At 42.8% G+C, this 15,450-nt stretch overlaps 1 non-coding gene across 1 annotated transcript; it reads left to right on the top strand.

The window, feature by feature from the left end:
• The first annotated feature begins 11,923 nt into the window (after positions 1-11,923).
• On the top strand, positions 11,924-12,061 carry LOC119947775. The gene has a single exon (XR_005456571.1). It is a non-coding gene; the product is annotated as a small nucleolar RNA SNORA7 (small nucleolar RNA).
• Positions 12,062-15,450: the final 3,389 nt, after the last annotated feature.

The following is a 15,450-nucleotide window of genomic DNA, read 5'->3' as shown; positions in this document are numbered from 1 at the left end:
TCTCATCTATGAAACCCATTCCTTGGTGAACAGATAAAGGGATCGGATCATTTGATTTTGAAGGCAAGTGACTTATCGGTGAATAAATCTTTCATCCTATTTTTATTGGTTTCAATCAAAGCAACTCCCACATATAACCCCAGGAACTTTTCTGGCCCCTATTGCAGAACAATATCTTCAATTGCGTATCAGGAGTTAAGAGAATTATGACTTCACTAAATCAAACAGAAATTGTTTACTTGAGCCGAGCGGATCTGAAAGTGGAGCTATCACCAGTGAGGAGCTGTGGTAATAGCATAGGCATCATTTTCTGTGACCCTAGCATTGTTCCTTGTCGATCCTAGAAAATGATGCAATTTACAGAAGGGCTTACTTGGTCACTGTGACTTATCCTATGGGATTTGATAAATTTCTAGAAGATTCTCCATGTATTCATAATGCTGACGTTGATCAATTGCAACGGGAATAAGTGGTTGTTAAGAAGGGAAGCATACTCAATGGCAAGAGCAGGGGCTTGGGAGTCAGAGGTCATGGGTTCAAATTCCGGCTCTACCCATTGTCAGCTGTGTGACTGGGCAAGTCACTTGACTTCTTTGTGCCTCAGTTACCTCATCTGTAAAACGGGGATGAAGACTGTGAGTTCCACGTGGGACAACCTGATCACCTTGTAGCCTCCCCGGTGCTTAGAACAGTGCTTTGCACATAGTAAGCGCTTAACAAATGTCATCATTGTTATTATTATTATAGCTTAGTAAGGATTTAAAAATGTAAGCTTTGTTTGATTTCCAAGTTCCTGATGCTCTATGACTTAATGGAGCTGGCTGTTTGGATACAAATTCTAATATTCTCCTATTCAGTTCCGGGGTTGTTTCAAATAGTCAGTCAATTGTATCTATTGAGCACTTACTGAGGGCAGAGCACTGTACTAAGCACTTGGGAGAGTGCAACATAACAATACAGACGCATTCCCTGCCCACAGGCTTAGAGTATAGAGGGGGAGACAGACGTTGATATAATTAAATATACCCTTCTCCCTTCTGTGTAGCTCACTGATGATTGAAGCAGCGTGGCTCAGTGGAAAGAGCACGGGCTTTGGAGTCAGAGGTCATGGGTTCAAATTCCGGTTCCACCAACCATCAGCTGTGTGACTTTGGGCAAGTCACTTAACTTCTCTGGGCCTCAGTTACCTCATCTGTAAAATGGGGATTAAGACTGTGAGCCCCCCACGGGACAACTTGATCAGCTTGTAACCTCCCCAGCACTTAGAACAGTGCATTGCACATAGTAAGCGCTTAATAAATGCTATCAGTAGTCAGTAGCAGTATTTCATCTTAAAAGGGAGCACATCTGTAAGTCATAATAAGTAATAGCTCTGTTCAAACAAGTCCTAGCTGAAACAGTCTCAGCCCTTCACAAGATGGACAAGCCTTAAATCTTGAAAAAAATATCTCTTTTCCCAGTTTATCACTGACGAAGGCAGTTTAAGGCTCATGATTGCTTTTTTGAGGAGCAGCAGTCTTCAAATTAATGTGCTTCAGGTGTGGGGAGATCATTCTTTGTTTTTGCACCAGTTCCACAACTAAACCTTGGAATCATTTTATTAATAGGAAGAACAGAGCCAAACTCATTCTAATGTTGAGCTGTCTGTGGGAGGGAAAACGCTTTGAGCCTCTGTTGTACTTCCAAGTCGCTTGTACTTTCTGCCACTTCTCTGCTGTGTGACTTTGAGCAAGTCACTTAACTTCTCTGTACCTTTGTTACCTCACCTGTAAAATGGGGATTAAGACTGTGAGCCCTATGTGGGACAAGGACTGTGACTAACCCTATTATCTTGTATCTACTTCAGCACTTAGTATGGTGCCTGGCACGTAGTGAATGCTTAACAATACCACAATTTTTATTGTTGTCTTTCTCCCAAGTGCTTAGTTCAGTGTTATACCCACAGCAAACACTCAAGAAATACAAATGATTTTTTTCCTCTCCTCCTCCCCTTCCCCCCCGCCCTACCTCCTTCCCCTCCCCACAGCACTTGTATATATTTGTACAGATTTATTACTCTGTTTATTTTACTTGTACATATTTACTATTCTATTTATTTTGATAATGATGTGCATATAGCTATAATTCTATTTGTTCTGATGATTTTGGCACTTGTCTACATGTTTTGTTTTGTTGTCTGAGCCTGTTGTTGGGTAGGGACCGTCTCTATATGTTGCCGACTTGTATTTCCCAAGCGCTTAGTACAGTGGTCTGCACATAGTAGGTGCTCAGTAAATACGATTGAATGAATGAATGAAATGATTGATTAATTAGCACAGCACATTCCAATCGAGAGGTGCTCAATAAATACCAATATTACTACCACATTAACCATTATGTTGCCTACTTGTACTTCCCAAGTGCTTAGTATAATGCTCTGCACAGAGTAAGTGCTCAATAAATATAATTGAATGGATGAATGAAATGATTGATTAATTAGCACAGCACACTCCATGCGAGAGGTGCTCAATAAATACCAATATTGCTACCACATTAACCATTTTACTCAGGAAAATCAGTTCTCTATGCATTTTAATACAACCGGAGTTTAGTGTGTCATCCAGAGCCCTTGTGCAGTCCAGGATGGTCTGCTCACAACTCAGAGGGACATAATACCAGTGGAATTGACGTCAATAAATCGGGACCGATGTTTATCCGAAGGAAATCCATAAATAATGGAGTTCCATAGGGTTGGAATTGGACCAAGCTGCATTAGAAAAATGATAGAAACACACTGTCATCACAGCTTTACTAGAAAGACATTAGCTCACATTAATGGGCAGAGATGAATTGTCCACTCTCATTCTCAGAGATGTATCACCTGCCGATGATACCACTTGATTTAATTTTATCAGCAACTGCTAGAGAAGCTGGGGTGGGAAGGTTTACCTGAAATTGCCCTCCATCCTGGAGTTCTTTTCTCTGGGGGAGAATCCAGAAGTAGGTTTGTGAGTGCTGCTAATGCGATGTTTTGATTCACCACTGAAGTTGATTTGATCACACTTTTCTCTAATGTTGAATCTGCTGATGTTCCCTGATAAAATCAGGTGATCGAGATCCAGATTTCTCTAAAGCGATGGATATGCAGTTCCTCTTCAGCTGATTTATTCTGTTTGATTAATCCCCTTATTACTATTTCTACAAAAGAGTGACCCAATCATTTTGAAGTCCTCTAGAATGTCAGCTCGTTGTGGGCAAGGGACATGTCTACCAACTCTGCTATGTTACACTCTCCCAAGCACTTAGTCGAATGCTCTGCACACAGTGAGAGCTCAATAAATGTGATTGGAGTGGTTGCTCTTACCTCTTATGGTTATATACAGTTTATCTCCTCTCAGACTTGCTTTTTTATGCTATTTGTTAAGTGCTTATTGTGTGTCAGGGACTGTACTAAGCGCTGCGGTAGATTCACATTCCACATAGTGCCTGTCCCTCACGGGACTCACAGTCTCAATCCCTATTTTATAGATGTGGTAACTGAGGCACAGAGATGTAAAGTGACTTGCCCAAGGTCACCCAGCAGACATGTGGCAGAGCTGGGATTAGAACCTAGGACCTTCTGACTTCCAGGAGTGTGCGCTATCCAATGGGCCACACTGCTTCACTCTATAATGGAGGAGCATCATGGCTTAGTACCAAGAGCATGGGCTTGGGAGTCAGAGGTCGTGGGTTCCAATCCCGGCTCGCCACTTGTCTGCTGGGTGACTTTGGGCAAGCCACTAAACTTCTCTGTGCCTCAGTTACTTCATCTGTAAAAGGGGGATTAAGACTGCGAGCCCCATGTGGGACAACCTCATTACCTTGTACCTACCCCAGTGCTTAGTTCTGTGCTTGACAAATAGTAAGCACTTGACAAATACTATCATCATCATCATTATTATTATTATTATAATGGTTCCTCAGGCATATGCTCAAGTAAACACCATTGAGGTTTAAAGAAGTTTGAATGATCTGTAATCATTTTATATATCTGCACGCATTTGCCCTTCAGGGTCAAAGAAGACGGCATTGGTGGTGAAATGTGTCTGAAACTGCCAACGTGTTACACACAGAAGTCTTGAAAAATAGGTTGCTCACCTGAGCAGCGAAGACATTGGCAGCTACCAAGGCAGTCACTGATTGAGGGCTCTTTGGCTCTTAGATTGTAGGTTTCTTTAGGTCAGGGATCTTGTGTTTTAATCTATTGCAACCATAGTCTCCCAAGTACTTAGAACAGTGTTCTGCACAGAGTAGATTGTAAGCTACTTTAAGTCAGCGATAGTATCTACTACCCCTCAGGGTCGCACCTGGAGATTTTCCAGTACTCCATCAGTCTCAACTACAGGAGGAAGAGTCAAGCAGAGGCCCACCCATTCCATTCCTAGCCTGAGCACTGGATAGTGAGTGGCAGGCAATCTGCTACAAGTCAAAACTCCCCCATACTGGACAGCAGTGACACAGGAGATGGTTAAGGGTGGAGACTCAAGTTTCCCCCATGGAAGGAGGCGATGATAAACCACTTCTGGATTTTTCCCAAGAAAACTCTGTGGATCCACTACCAGAATGATGGCAGATGGAGGTGGGGCGTTCTGGGAGAGACGTGTCCATGGCGTCGCTATGGGTCGGAGACGACTCAACAGCATAAGACCAAAAAAAAGTATCTATTCTTTCTATTGAACAGTTCAGATCCTCACACACTGTGGATGTGTAAGCTCCTTGATGTCAGAGATCATGTCTCCTACTTCTGTTACACTCTCCAAAGTGTTAGAACAGTGCTCTGTAAAACTATTGATATAAATGGGTCCACACATAAAACAGTCTCAGAATGCACTTTGCAATTTTGTGCCTACCCCCTCTCAATGGATCGGCTGCATCGTCTTTGGCCACTCAATTCATTCAATCATATTTATTGAGCACTTACTGTGTGCAGAGCACTGTACTAAGCGCTTGGGAAGTACAAATCGGCAACATATAGAGACAGTCCCTACCCAACAACGGGCTCACAGTCTGGAAGGACATGAAGGAGGGCTGCCTCCAACTCAGAAAAGTAGTTATATTTATTTAGCACAAAACACTGTACTAATCGCTTGGGAGAGTACAGCATAAAAGAGTTGGTAGACACGTTCTCCGCCCAAAATGAGCTTACAATCTGGAGGGAGAGGCAGACTTTAATAGATATAGATAAATTATGGATATGAGCATAAATGCTGTGGGGGTGAGGGAGGGGTGAATAAAGGGAACAAATTAGAGTGACGCAGAGGGGAGTGGGAAAATGTAATGAGGGCTTAGTTAGCGAAGGCCTCCTGGAGGAGATGTGCCTTCATTAAGGCTTTGAAAGTGGAGAGAGTAATTGTCTGTCGGATATGACGAGCAAGGGCCTTCCAGGCCAGAGGAAAGACTTGGATGAGAGGTCGGCGGGAAGGTAAAGGGATTGAGATATAGTGAGTACATTGGAATTAGAGGAGTGAGGTTTTGTGGGCTGAGTTGAAGTAGGAGAGCAGCGAGGTGAGGTAAGAGTGGCAAAGTGATTGAGTGCTTAAAGTTGATGGTGAGGAGTTTCTTTTTGCCGTGGAGGTGGATGGGCAACCACTGGAGGTTCTTGAGTGGGGAAACATGGGGCACAGATGAGTTAAGTGACTTGCCCAAAGTCACACAGCAGTCAAGTGCCAGAACTGGGATTAGACCTCAAGTCCCCAGACTGCTGTTTTTCCACTAGGCTATCTCAATTCTGTCTTTTCAAGCATTCTGCCTTTCTTTCATGAATAATGAGCTTAAAAATACCCCAGGAAATGCTACATTTCCTCCTTAGGAAAATAAATGGAAAAATCTACATCCAGATACATTACTGCAAGTATAATTTTCTTCCCTTCCATCAGGAACGGCATCTCCCTTTCTGAAAATGAATGGCTCCGTAACAGTCCATAGAAGAACAATAAAAAAAAAGACCCAGGAACGATTTGCTCTAACTCCATTCTACTAGTCAAAAATTCTACCCGGTTTGCCAGGTATAGACTAATTAGGCTTATGCCAGCTTGTAATCTGGGGGATAATGGAACTATATTATTTAGCAGGGGTAATGGCAACCAGAAGGCTGACATATCAATTCATTTACCTCAATCGCAGAGCGAGATAGATTTGTTCTTGACTGAATTGCATTCTGGCATCTTCACAGGTCCTGAGACGCACACCTTTGGTTGCATGGCACCATCCCGAATCCGTGAATAGCTTTTCTTGAGAATTAATCATTCCGTTGTCTGACTGTGTGTTTGGGAAATGATGCTCTAATGAGTTCACAACCAAGGCAATTACTAAGCAGAAGACAACATGGATCTCTGCTTTGTTCAGAATTGCGCTATAAAAAATTAAACGGCGCTCTAATAATTTACAAGCATCAATTGAGTTGCATCTAACGTCAGTCTCCCTGTCTGCCATCACATATTGGCATTTGGACTCAGCAACAGGGCTTGTCTAAGAAGGTTTCTGCTCATTATTTCTCTCATTATTTGACCGTTTCTCCATTCTTCAGACAGAAGTCTCTTCTCTGCCTTTAGGGCCTCAGTTTTTCTGTCCATCTTTGTGCACCTCAGATCCTCTACTGTTTCTAGAAATAACAGCAGACATGATTCCTCTCGATACTGAGCTGATGAGGGTAGTCCTCTGGGCTCCCGATTGCTATCTTTTCTTCTTCATTAAAACTTTGAATTGTCGATGATCCAAGAACCAAAGGATAAAGAAGGTTCCTGAGAGACAGGAAAAGTGATTCACAGATGAGGGGCAAGATGGGATCTGGAGGGAGAACTTAGATGGTGAGCCCTATATGGGACAGGGAACTGATTATCTTGTATCTGCCCCAGGGCACATAGAAAGCACTTTTAATGGTATTTGTTAAGCACTTACTATGTACCAGGCACTGTAATAAGTGCTAACAAGTATCATAAATACAAATATATCTAGAGCCAGAAACCTATGCAAAGACGCAACCGACAAAAATTATAGAAAAAGCAGAAGCAAATGGATAGCATACCTGCAATTTCTTTTAGTGTCTTATCTCCCTCATTAGACTGTAAGCTCTTTCTGTGCTTTCTTCTACACCATGCTGCTTCTCTCGTTTTGATTTGGTGATATGATTCCTGCACACATCTACTTATTCATCTTTCCTTCGTCCTTCTATCAGTAAATGATTTTCAATCGGTGGTGTTTATTGAGTATTTCCTGTGTGCTGAGCACTGTATTAAGTGCTTGAGAAGCAGTGTGACTTAGTGGAAAGAGCCTGGGCTTGGGAGTCAGAGGACGTGGGTTCTATTCCTGGCTCTGCCATTTGTCTGCTGTGTGACTTGGGCAAGCCACTTAACTTCTCTGTGCCTTAGTTACCTCGTAAAATGAGGGTTAAGACTGTGAGCCCCATGTGAGACAACCTGATATAATTGTATCTACCCCAGTGCTTAGAACAGTGCTTGGCACATAGTAAGCACTTAACAAATACCATCATCATCATCAACAATACAACAGAGTCCGTAGACCCGTTCCCTGCCTACAAGGAATTTACAGTCTAGATGGGTGAGGGACATTCTACTTAATTATGGATATATGCTAGACGGGTCAGCCCCCTCTCATTGGAGTCTTCCTATTTCACCTCCCTGAGTCAGTGGCAAGCCCATTGTCCCATCAGTGAAATCAGAACCATCCAATCCAGTCAATCAGTCAATCAATCAGTGGTATTTATTGAATGCTTACTATTTGTGGAGCACTGTTCTAAGTGCTTGGGAGAGTACAAGAGAATTAGCAAACACATCCCCTGCCCATAAGGAGCTTACAGTCTAGAAGGGGAGACAGACATTAATATGAATAAATAATTTATAACGAATTTAAAGATACATCATAAGTGCTTTGGGGTTGAGGGTGGGGCGAATATCAAAAGTATTTGAAATGGACCTCAAACTGAATGAGATTCTCTTTCAGGTTATTCTGTCAAACAAATACTCGGTGTCCTGTGGTTGACTTGCAGTCTCAATATTTCAGATTTTAAATTGTTATGTTTTTAACAATGCAGCCAGTCATATTTTCAACCAAATATGAGTTGTGAAATTCTCTTCATGGGCGCATGAATTAATGACATCTGTCCTACTCAGTAATGACTAAGAGACAGGAGGTTCAGAAGCTGTTTTTCACAAAGGCAGTGCCTGGAAACTTCATGGGTGGGGAATATCAGAGGCAGCCAGTAGCTGTCGTATAATCATAATAATAATAATATTTGTTAGCTCTTGCTATGGATCAAGTACTAGGGTAGATACAAGATAATCAGGTCAAACACAATCCCTGTCCCACATGGGGCTCATAGTCCGAGGGGGAGGTGAAAATTGGTACTGAATCCCCATTTTAAAGATGAGGAAACTGAGACCCAGAGATGTGACTTGTCCAAAGTCCCACAGCAGACCGGCATTAGAACCCAGATCCACTGGTTTCCAGGCCCATGCTCTTTTTACTAGGCCACACTGCTCCTCAATATGAGTATTAATAACTCTGACCTGCAGCAATAACTGGAGAAATGCCATAGCACACTGTGGGCAGGGAATGTGTCTGTTTATTCTTGTGTTGCATTCTTCCAAGCGCTTAGTACAGTGCTCTACACACAGTCAGGACTCAGTAAATATAACTGACTGATTCATACACACACACACTCCTGAGAGGAATGGAAAGCAGAACACCAATTGGCATTGGCGTGTCAGGAAGCTACGTCAGTTGGCTGGAAGATATGGGCCATGTTTCCTGGTCCAGACAGAAGGGTCACAACCCAGTTGACACAGAGTGAAGCTGATGAGAAAATAGGAAATGCCTCTGAAAGGGAGATGTAGTGTCCTAGTGGAAAGAGCACCCGATCGGGAACTAGGAGATTCAGACTTGAGTCCCAACTCCGCCTATAATTTGGCCTCGGTAAAGTCACTTAGCTTCTCTGTGCTTATGTAAATTAGAAATTCCCAACAGCCATAGCAGGGTTAGCAGGGAATCAATCAAAGCAATGGTGTTTATTGAGTGCATACTGCATTCAGAGAACCATACTAAGTGCTTCAAAGAGTGCAGTAGAGTAAGGAGATGTGAGTCCTGACAGCTTGTAGTTTACAATCAATAGCATTTCATGAACACTTATTATGTGCAGTACTAAGCGCTTGGGAGAGTACAATAAGTAGGTACAATCCCTTCCCTCAGGAAGCTCCCAATCTAGTGCACTATGGCCTAATGGGAAGAGCACAGGCCTGGGAAGCAGACAAGCCCCATTCTAACCTCATCTCCATTACTTGCCTGCTGCGCTGCCATAGCCAAATCACAAAATTTTTCTGTTCCTCCGTTTTCTCAGCTTAAGAATGGAGATGAAATATGTGCTCGCCTTCCCTCTTAAACTGAGAGCCCTGAATGGAGGAAGAACTGTGTCTGATCTATTTATATTGTATCTATGCCAGAAGTTAGGACAGTGCTTAACACATAGTAAGTGCCCAATAAATACCATCGTTTTTATACATACATAAGTTGTCACATTTCTGAGACTGAATTCCACTGAGGAGGAAAGGCACTATTCTTCAGACTTCGTTTTTCTTCTTTTGATTACTTCCTTTGGACTTCCTCTCATTCAGCCTGATTATCCTGTATCTGGTCCATACTGCTTAGTAGAGTGTTTGTCATAAGAAAGTGCTTAACAAATATTATCATTATTTTTGTCATTATTATTATTAATAATAATCATGATGGCATTTATTAAGCACTTACTATGTGCAAAACACTGTTCTAACCTCTGGGGAGTTTACAAGGTGATGAGGTTGTCCCACGGGGGACTCACAGTCTTAATCCCCATTTTAAAGATGAGGTAACTGAGGCACAGAGAAGTTAAGTGACTTGCCCAAAGTCACACAGCTGACAATTGGCAGAGCCGGGATTTGAACCCATGACCTCTGACTCCAAAGCCCATGCTCTTTCCAGTGAGCCACGCTGCTTCTCTTTTAAGCTTGTCCTCTAGACTGTAAGCTTGTCATGGGCAGGAAATATGTCTCTTTATCGTATTGTACTTTCCCAAGCACTTAGTGCAGTGCTCTGCACACAGTAAGCGCTCAACAGATACAATTGAATGAGTTGAATGAATAGTAGTAGTAGTGGTAGAAAACTGTTGGCTGCTTCTGTTGTTCGTCAGTCCTGAAGTTTCCAGTGACTGCCCTGGAGAACAATTGCTGCTGAACTTCTCTCCTCTTCTCATTTTATTCGCGCTGGGACGCTTTGACTTCCTTCTGCTCTGGTTCTGACAACTTGCTCCTCTTACCAATCGCATCCATCCTCCCCATCTGCCACCTCCATTTGCCAAGCCAACTATCCCGCTCAGCTCTGTGGGATCGGTCCTGAGGGTACCCCTGAAAAGCTGGCACAACCGGCATAAATCTGGCCTCATTCTCCTGCTTATTGCTCTGCTCCTCCTTCCCACAGACCTCTCTTCCATTGTTTCACAACCTGCGTAAGGAACTGGAACATTACCGTGATTCCTGGGAAGCAAAGTGACACATTAGGGGCAGCCCAAGGGGGAATGAAAGTCAAAATTTTCTTCTGGAAGAGAAGGAAACTTGGTTCAGGCAATGGCATTCACCCTGTTTTTTGTTTATTTTCTTCATGACCTCATCCTGGCTTTCAGCAAAAAGAATGATACAGCCTCTGATTCTCTTGTTATTGCCAATGAACTCTTTCTTTCTCCTTTCAAATCTTTTGTGTCTGCCTGTCTCCTTCTTTAGATTATAAACTCCTTGTGGCCAAAGATCAAGTATTCCCTTCTACTGTGTTCTTTCCAGCACTATTCATTAATTCAATCATATTTATTGAGCACTTACTGTGTGCAAAGTGCTTGGCATAATACAATACAACAGCAGACAGACACACTTAGTATAGTGCTTGGACTCAGCAAGTGCCAGATAAATACTATTGATTGATTGACTGATCGAACTAGCTGAGATGAAATGTGAAGAAATTTCTGTAGCCCATTAGTAATAACTGTGATATCTGTCAAGGGTTACTATGTGCCATGAACTGTACTAAGTGCTGGGGTAGATTAAAAATATGTAGATCAGACACAGTCCGTGGCCCTCTCAGGGCTCCTCATGGGCAGGAAATATTTCTACCTTCTCTGCTGTATTGCAGTAATGATGGTATTTGTTTAGCGCTTACTATGTGCCAAACACTGTTCTAAGCGTGGGGGTAAATACAAGATAATCAGGTTGTCCCATGTGGGGGCTCATAGTCTTATTCCCCATTTTACAAATGGGGTAACTGAGGCACAGAAAAGTTAAGTGACCTGCCCAAAGTCACACAGCTAAGTGGTGGATCTGGGATTAGAACCCACCACCTCTGACTCCTAAACCCCTGCTGTTTTCACTAAGCCATACAAGCTCTTACTACAGTGCTCTTCACACAGTAAGAGTGCCTCAAATACAATTGATTGTTTGATTGATCTAAGGGGGTGGGAGAACAGGCATTTAATCCCCATTAGACCGATGAAGAAACTGAGACACAGAGAAGGTAAGTGACTTGTCCAAGGTCACACAGTAGAGAAGAGGTGGAGCCAGCAGTAGAATCCAGGCCTCCCGACTCCAAGTCCGTGCTCTCTCCCCAGTATGGCATGCTCTTCTTCAACTGTAAGCTCGTTGTGGGCAGGGAATGCGTCTGTTTATTGTTCTATTGTACTCTCCCAAGTGCTTAGTACAGGGCCCTGCGCATAGTAAGCACTCCATAAATATGACTGAATGAACTGCTAAATCTCGCTAGTTTCTCCTCCACACTTCCCAGATCTTCCCTTTACTCTCCACCAAAATCCTATCCTCTTTGACCAAGGTTATGTCATATCCCAGTTAATAATATTAATAATGGTATTTATTTAGCCCCCTTCTCAGAATTGCCCCTGGAGATTTTCCAGTCCTCTACCAGTCTTGGCTATGGGAGGGAGAGTCAAGCAGAGGCCTGTCCATTCCATTCCTAGCTTGGCCAGTGGTTAGCGAGTGGAAGACAATCTGCTACAAGGCAAAACTCACTTGTGCTGGGCAGCAGCGGCATAGAAGCAGCGTGACTCAGTGGAAAGAGCACGGGTTTTGGAGTCAGAGGTCATGTGTTCAAACCCCGGCTCCGCCAATTGTCAGCTGTGTGACTTTGGGCAAGTCACTTAACTACCCTGGGCCTCAGTTCCCTAATCTGTAAAATGGGGATTAAGACTGTGAGCCCCCCTGTGGGACAACCGGATCATTTTGTAACCTCCCCAGCGCTTAGAACAGAACTTGGCATGTAGTAAGCACTTAATAAATGCCATCATTATTGCTATTATTATGGAGAGAGTTGAGAGCGGAGGCTCAAGTTTACTGCGCAGAAGGTGGCGGTGGTAAACCAATTCTGTATTTTTACCAAGAAAACTCTAATGATACATTACCAGAACAATTGCAGATGGAATTGGGGCATTCTGGGGGAGTTGTGTCCGTGGAATCTCTCTGGTTTGGAAGTGACTCGACAGCGTAAGACAAGACAGGAGATTTGTTAAGCACATACTGTGTGCCGGGCGCTGTTCTAAGCACTGGGGTAAGTACAAGATAATTGGGTTGGACACAATCCCTGTCCCAGGTAGGGCTCACCGTCACAATCCCCATTTTCCCCATTTTACAGATGAGGCCACTGAGGCATAGAGAAGTTAAGCTATTTAGTTGTTATACTGCTGAATGGCTCTCCTCACTGGCTTCTCTGCTTCCAGCCTCTTCTCTCCTCAGTCGGCATTCCACACCACTTCACCGATCAACAATCTTCATCTGCTACTCCTGGTCTCCCCACCTCAACCCCGCAATGCTTGTGTACATATTTTTAAATTATCTATTATAAATGATTTATTCATTTATATTAATGTCTGTCTCCACCTCTAGCCTGTTAGTTTGTGGTGGCAGGGAACGTGTCTGCTAATTCTGTGGCATTGTGCTTCCCCAGATGCTTCGTATAGTGCTCTGCACATAGTAAGTGCCCAAAAAACACCATCAATTGATTGATTGATCACAAGCTCTTCATTCCTCCTCTTTTTAATGGTATTTGTTAAGCATTTACTATGTTCCAGGCACTGTACTAAGCGCTGGGGTAGATAGGAGGTCATCGGGTTGGATGCGGTCCAGACATCCCTCACCTTTAAAATGGGGATGAAGACTTGTGAGCCCCATGTGGGACATGGATTATTTCTGACCTGATTACCTTGTATCTATCCCAGTGCTTAGCACAGTGCCCAGAACATAGTAAGCGCTTAATAAATACCATTAAAAAAGGAGGCATGGAGAGCATGCTATCAATCAGTCAATGTCAGTCAATGAAGCATTTACTATTAGCAGAGCATTGTTCTAAGTGCTTGGGAGAGAACAATCCAGCAGAGTTGACAATGTTCCCTGCCCACAACAAGCCTACAGTCTAGAAGGGGAGACAGACATTAATATATAAAATTTATAGCACATAATTTAAAGATATATACTAAAGTGCTGTGGGACTGAGATTGGGGCGAATATCAAATACCCAAAATACAAGATCCAGGAGCACACAATCCTCCCATTGTGTTCTATGCAAATAATGTAATGAAAGCATTCTGTATAGCAAGAGTGACTCTGTGTATGTTTGTGTGGTGTGTATGTGTATACACATAACATTTAAGAACTGCTTTGTCACTTGCAATGAGCAAGCATTCAAAAGGGCCTTAAACAAGCAAAACAGTGCAAACCCCGGCGGCAGAGTGGAGGACGTAGATAACTGAATTATTCATTTGCATTTTCCAAGTGTGGCCAATTTCCACTAAACCAGCACAAATGTCTGTGAATTTAAGGGCCGACTGAGTAATTACTGGGGCTTCAAATGAGTATGAATGGAAAGAGAAACTAATCATTTAGAGGAGAGAGATTTAGCTGCAATTTTATTTAAGAAGACAATCACATATACACAGATCCCAGAAGCCCAGAAGAGAGGTCAACCAATCCAGGCCCCTGCCTCTAGACTGACAAATGACCTAACTGCCCAAGACTAATAAGTCTCTGTTTTTTCCTTTAAGATCTGTGGTAGTGGAACCTCTACAGCTTTCTCAAGTTTTATCCCCCAGTAGTCAAAAAGAAATGTCTTGCTTCCAATCAGAATCACACATCCTTTAATTTAAGTTTATTGCCTCTTGTTGGTTTCTCAGTGGAAACAGAGGAACAACCTCATATATTTGCAGACAGTTATTAAATTATGCCTTAGCCTCTCCTTCTCAAAACCATTCCAATTCCTTTCATCTTTCCCCTTTTCCCTTCCTCAACAGTCTGGTCCTTTTCTCTGGCCCCTCTCTAATTTCCCTGTACCCCTTCTAAAGGCCAGTGATGAAAACTGTGGATGTTTGCAGGGACACCCCAAACCCTGTCCTCCTTTCTAGGCTCCTGAACTGTCATGCGCCCTTTTAAAATCTTTGTCCGCTTATTTATTTATTTATTTTAAAAATGACGTGCTTCACTGTCGACTCAGATGTAGGCATGAAGCAATCAGGAGAGAGGACTCTTTCTGAATAATAATAATAATTGTGGTACTTTTAAGCATTTAGTATACTTAGTACATGCCAAGCACTGTACTAAGCACTGGGAAAATAAATAATGATGGTATTTGTTAAGTGCTCACTATGTGCCAGGGACTATTCTAAGCTCTGGGGTGGATGTGAGCTAATCAGGTTGGACACAGTCCCTGTCCCCCATGGGGCTTATAGTTTTAATCCCCATTTTACAGATAGATACAAGATAGTGGGGTCCCACATGGGACTCACTGCTAAGTAGGAGGGTGAACTGGTATTCAATCACCATTTTGCTGATGAGGGAACTAAGGCACAGAGAAGTTAAGTGACTTGTCCAAGGTCATATTGCAGGCACATGGTGGAGCTGGGATTAGAACCTAAATCCTCTAACTCCCAGACCTATGGCCTTTCCTCGGGACCACACTGCTTCCCGGAGAGAAGCTTCAGGAAGATTCCAAACCACTGGGAATTTCTCTAATGCCAATAGGCTATGAGCATCACTAGCATCTTTCTGGTTATCATCTGAGAAATGTTTTACCTAGAAGAATATGATATTGAGGACAATACAGTCCACCTGGATGTGATTTTGAATCAAACTTGTACTTCCCAAGCGCTTAGTACAGTGCTCTGCACACAGTAAGCGCTCAATAAATATGAATGAATGAATGAATTGCTTGGCAAATTCAGCACAACATTCTGAATGTACAAAAAGTCTGAAAAAAATTCAATAATCTAGCAATCCATCGGTGATATTTATTGAGCTCTTATTACGTGGAGAGCACTGTTCCAAGCCCTTGGGAGAGATGCAACAAAATTGGCATAGATATTCCCTGCCCACAAGGAGCTTACAGTCTAGTGATATATCCTAC

The sequence above is a fragment of the Tachyglossus aculeatus genome, chromosome X5 (assembly GCF_015852505.1).
Source record: "Tachyglossus aculeatus isolate mTacAcu1 chromosome X5, mTacAcu1.pri, whole genome shotgun sequence".
NCBI lineage: Eukaryota > Metazoa > Chordata > Mammalia > Monotremata > Tachyglossidae > Tachyglossus > Tachyglossus aculeatus.
This window is presented reverse-complemented; position numbering and strand designations above follow the sequence as displayed.